Source organism: Perognathus longimembris, chromosome 28 (genome assembly GCF_023159225.1).
Source record: "Perognathus longimembris pacificus isolate PPM17 chromosome 28, ASM2315922v1, whole genome shotgun sequence".
Taxonomy (NCBI): Eukaryota; Metazoa; Chordata; class Mammalia; order Rodentia; family Heteromyidae; genus Perognathus; species Perognathus longimembris.
This window is the reverse complement of record NC_063188.1, coordinates 23,871,229-23,877,228: the sequence shown is the minus strand read 5'-3', so window position 1 is coordinate 23,877,228 and position 6,000 is coordinate 23,871,229.

Below are 6,000 nucleotides of genomic sequence, written 5' to 3'. Positions count from 1 at the left end.
ATTAAAGACTTCTGTGGTTATGATATTCAGATTACAGCCTTAAAACTTGTGTTTGAATCCCAACTCTACCACTGTTTGCTGTGTGACCTTTATAAAGGAAAATTTACCCATGATTCTCAGTTTTCTAATCTGTAAAATAGGGGTGAACATAGGTCCTCTTGCATAGGATGTTACATTGAGCATTGATTCTCTTAATTCTCAGTATGTATGTGTGTTGTGGGAGAATGAATTACAGGAAAGTAAAACATGTGAACCAGAGGGTAAATTAGGATGAATATGATCAAAGTATTCATTTGCATATATGAAAACAGAACATTAAAACCTCTTGAAATTGTTTTACTAGGAGAGAAAGGGTAAGGGAGAGTGATCGAAGGGGTGAATTTGGTCAGTATACATTGTTTGCATGTATGGAAATGTCACAATTAACCTCTTTTGGGGGCTGGGGATATAGCCTAGTGGCAAGAGTGCCTGCCTCAGATACACGAGGCCCTAGGTTCGATTCCCCAGCACCACATATACGGAAAACGGCCAGAAGCAGCGCTGCGGCTCAAGTGGCAGAGTGCTAGCCTTGAGCTGGAAGAAGCCAGGGACAGTGCTCAGGCCCTGAGTCCAAGGCCCAAGACTGGCAAAAAAAAACAAAAAAAAACAAAAAAAAAACAAAAAAAAAAATTAACCTCTTTTTTTTTCTTATTTATTGTAAAGATGTTGAAAAGAATGGTTACAGTGACATGAATCTCTTCCTTTTGTACAGTTATTGTATGGTAATCAAAATTCTTATAATAAAGAAGATTCAGTTCTTATATTTTTATGTTTGATGTATTTCACTTAACATTGTGTCCTATAGTTCTATCCATTTTGGATAAATGGCAAAGATTTTTTTTTGCCAGTCCTGGGGCTTGAACTCAGGGCCTGAGCACTGTCTGTGGTTTCTTTTTGCTCAAGGCTACCACTTTACCACTTGAGCCACAGAACCACTTCTGGCTTTTTCTGTTTATGTGGTGCTGAGAAATCAAACCCAGGCCTTCATACATGCTAGGCAATCACTTTACCACTAAGCCACATTCCCAGCCCACATGGAATTTCTTTATACCAATTTTGAAATTTCTTGTCAACTTCTAATTATTTCAAACTTAAAACATAAAAAACTACATCCTAAAATGTCTCCGATGTCAGATCTCTCTCACCAAAATATACTGCTTCATGGTTGCTTCAATCATATGACAACATGTATATCTCTGTCTGTTACCTCTTATAATTATAGCCACTCTCATTTTCCTTTCCCATATGGTATCTCTACCTCCTGGCAACTATGGTCCTGTTTCTTTCTGTATATATTTGTAACAATTTGGAATTATGCGGTATGTGGCCATATAAAATTGGTTATATTGCTCTTAAGATAATTCCTTGGCATTCATCTAAGTAGTCACATGTATCAGTAGTTTATTCCTTTTTACTGATGAGTACTATGGTATGGGTATATCACAGTTTTTGTCACCATTTAGCTATTAAGGGACACTGGTTATTCCCGTCTTTTGCCATTATGAATAAGGTCCTCATAAACAATTGAAGTTAGGTTTGCACATAGACATGAATTTTCAAATCTTTGGGATAATGCTGAGGAGTGTAAATACTGATTTTGGTAAGCACATGTTTTATTATAAAAGATAAACTTTGACACTTTTTTCACAGTAGCTGTACATTTTATATTTCAAACAGCAATGTATAAGAGATCCAGTATCAACACTGTCTTTCTAGCAGTTGTTACAAATTTGGAAGAGATATGGGCTTATTTTATTTATTAACTTTAATTGCTTCTTTGACACATAATTCACATAACATGAAATTTATGTACTTAAAGTGTAAAACTCAGGGCTTTTAATATATAGTTATGCAGTGAAATTATGGCCTTAATTTATATTTCACAAATTGTTAGTTAAATTCAGTGTCTTTTTATATGCTAGGTATCTGTATTTTTATTTGATTAAATATTTACTCTTTTCATTGTAAATTTTTCTAGATTGTAGAGAATTTTATTAGTCATTTAAAAGAATTGACTACTTTTTTCTGTTTTTCAATTTTGTTGATTTCTGTCTTTTCATTTTATTAAATTGTTATTATAGAGCTGATATACAAAAGGCTTACAGTTTCATGAATCAGGTAATGAGTAATAAGTACAATTCTTTTTGAATATGTCTCCTTTTCCATTACTCTGTTCTGGTTTTTCCCTCCCATCCAATGTACAAGATATCCAGTTCATTTTTCACATAGTGTCTAGTGTTGTATTTATTTATCCTTAAGGATTCCACCTTTTATGTGCCCTTCTTTGCCCTCTCAAATACAAACAAATAAGACAAAAGGAAAAGAAAAGAAAACAACAATAGTAACTAAAAATGTCTCTTGTTTTCTTTTCTTGGAATTAATTTAATAGAATATTATTTTATATTAACATCTGCACATACCTATTGAGCTTTTGTCAACCACTCCTATGTACATCCTCCTTTGGCTTCAGTGTGTGAATGTATAGAGTCTTATGTAATTTATCATGTCCCAGTGTGTGTGCATATATATGTATAGGTTTGTATGTATATATGTATGTATGTAGCACTCATTGTGTTTAACTTGTACATTTCTAGGCACATTCTAGTAGTAACTAATGAGATAAATTATGAACCTTATGTTTCTCTGGGTCTGACTTCTCTTAGTATAAAATTTCCCAGGGCTTTCATTTCCTTGTGAATGGTACAGTATCATTCTTTCTGATGGATTAGTAAAATTCCACTGTGTATATATACCTTATTTTCTTGATCCATTCATCCACCGAGGGACATCTAGGTTGATTTCATATCTTGGCTATGGTAAACAATACTGCAATGAACATGGTTGTGCTGGTGCCTTTAGTGTTGCCTGGTATTTGATCCATTGGATAAATACCCAGGAGTGAGATTGCTTGGTCATATGGAAGCTCTATGTTTAGTCTTTTGAGGACCATCCATACTGATTTCCAAAGTGGGTGAGAAGTTTACATACCCATCAAGAATGTAACAGAGTTCCCTTTGGGCCACATTCCTGCAAGCATTTGTTCTTGTTAGTTTTCTTAATAATGGTCATTCTAACTGGACTGATGTGGAATCTCAATGTTGTTTTGATTTGAATTTATTTTTTATATGTTTATGTATGTATGTTTTAAAATTTTTTTATTATCAAGGTGATGTACAGAGGGGTTACAGTTACATATGGAAGGTAGTGTGTACATTTTCCCCTCATTCTTCTCCACCTTCCCTCCTCCCCAATTTCCTCTCCCAAGCTGTACAGCTGGTTTACTACATATTGTCTTGTAAGTATTGCTGTTGCATTGGGTTGCCTTTTATTCTTTGTCTCACCATTTTAATGGTCCCCTTCCCTTCCCTAATTCAGGCAAACATGTATACAATACCAAGGGTACAAAAATCAATTACAGTGACAACAGGGGCCAAACCACAGGGAAGATAAACAAAAGAAAAAAGAAATAATTTCACTTAGTGCATTAGAAATAAGACAACAATGATTAACTGCTTGTTTTTGTACCTTGGAGTTAATTTCACTTAGCTTTACCTTATATGATCATATGTATATAGCTATTTAACTATTATGATAATCTTCTAGGAGTATACTAGACATATACTAATTATTAACAATGAGGGAAACCATAGAGTCTATGTTTCTTTAGGTCTGGCTCTCTTAGCTTAGTATGGTTTTTCCCAAGTCTTTCCATTTCCTTATGAATGGGGCAATGTCATTCTTTCTGATAGAAGCATAGAATTCCATTGTGATATATACCACAATTTCTTGATCTATTCACTGACTGAGGGGCATCTGGGTTGGTTCCATATTTTAGTTATGGTAAATAATGCTGCAATAAACATGGTTGTGCTGGTAGCTTTAGTATGGCCTTGTTTGTTATCCTTTGGGTAAATGCGCAAGAGTGGGGTTGCTGGGTCACACAGGATCTCTGTTTAACTTTTTGCGGATTCTTCATACTGCTTTCCAGAGTACTTGAACAAGTTTAGACTCCCACCAACAGTAAAGTAGCGTTTCCTTTTGGCTACATCCCTGCCAGCATCTGTTATTAGTTTTCTTGATAATTACCATTCTAAATGGGATGAGGTGGAATTTCAATGTTGCCTTGATTTGCATTTTTATGACCATTTTTAATGAGAATTTTTTATGTGCTTTATTTCTTCTTGAGGACTTGTTTTGGGGATCTTAATTTTTTGAATTTTGAGTATATTTTAGATATGAATCCCTTGTCTGTTGTATGGCTACTGAAGATCTTTTCCCAATCTGAGGATTTTTCTATCTTGTAAGCTATGTCCTTTGCTGCGCAGAAGCTTGCAGTTTGATGCCATCCCATTTGTCCAACCTTTCTTTGAGTTGTTGTATTTCTGCGCCTTTATTAAGAAAGTTTTGACCTGTGCCAAAGAACCCTAGTGTTTCTCTTATTCCTTTCTGTAATGTTTTCAGGGTACCTGCTTTTACTTCAATGTCTTTGATCCATTTGGAATTGCTTCTGGTGTACAGTGGATCTACCTTTAAATTTTTATAGGTGTGTAACCAATTCTTCTAGCACCATTTTTTGAAGAGACTGTCTCTCTTCCATCCTATTTTTTGGCTCCCTTATCAAAGATTAGGTGGCTATAGGTCTGCAGGTTCATTTCTGCATCTTTTATTCTATTTCATTGGTCCTCAGCCCTGTTCTTGTGCCAATAACAAGCTGTTTTTATTACTATGGATAGGTTTATTTTTTCTATCCATATTTGGATCCCCTTTATGTATTTCTCTTGCCTATTTTTCCTGCTAGATATTCCAGCACTGTATTGAAGAGGAGTAGACAGAGCAGACAACCTTGTCTTGTTCCTGATTTTAGAGGAAATGGGTTTAACTTTTCACCATTCAGTATAATTCTGGCTGTAGGCTTGTCATATGCAGCCTTGTTGTGTTGCGGAATGTTCCATGAGTTCCTAGCTTCTCCAGAGCTTTTATCATAAAGGGCTTTTGGGATCTTGTCAAATGCTTTTTCTGCATCTATTGGAATAATAATGTGGTTCTTGTCCATACTTCTGTGGATGTGTTAAATTACATTGACTTGCATATGTTGAACCAGCTTTGCAACCCTGGGATGATTGATCTTTGTAGTGTATGCGTTTTCTTGTTAGCTGTTGAATTCGGTGGGCCAGAATTTTATTGAGAAATTTGGAATCAACGTTCATCAAAATACTTCCCTTTGTTTGACGGAACCCTATTTGGTTTTGGTATAAGCATTTTTGCTGTTTTCATAAAATGAATTTGGTAGTGATCTTTCCCTTTCTATATTGTTGAAGAGTTTGAGGAGTATGGGAGTGAGTTCTACTTTGAAGGCCAATTTCTGTACTTTCTCTTAGCTATTTTGTTTATGTCTTAGAAGTTATAACTTTATTCATTTGAATGTTTTTCTAATCTGAAAATTTTTTTTTTTTTTTTTTTTTTGGCCAGTCCTGGGCCTTGGACTCAGGGCCTGAGCACTGTCCCTGGCTTCTTCCCGCTCAAGGCTAGCACTCTGCCACTTGAGCCACAGCGCCGCTTCTGGCCGTTTTCTGTATATGTGGTGCTGGGGAATCGAACCTAGGGCCTCGTGTATCCGAGGCAGGCACTCTTGCCACTAGGCTATATCCCCAGCCCCTAATCTGAAAATTTTAATAGTATAAAATTTTTTCTGTGTTGCTGTATCTATATCCTCAAAGTTTGAATTATTTTTATTGAGTTCAATGTAGTTTCTCTTGATGACTTATGGATCATTTAGAATTGTGTAGATTTCTTGGCAAATATTTGAATGGTTTCTTACCTTTTTCCCCCATTACTGGGGCTTGAACTTAGGGACCTCATGCTTGCTGATATTGTTAGCTCACAACTGGTACTGTTATTTGAGCCATACTTCCAGGCTGGCATTTTTGTGGTTAATTGGATATGAAATCTCAAGGAATTTTC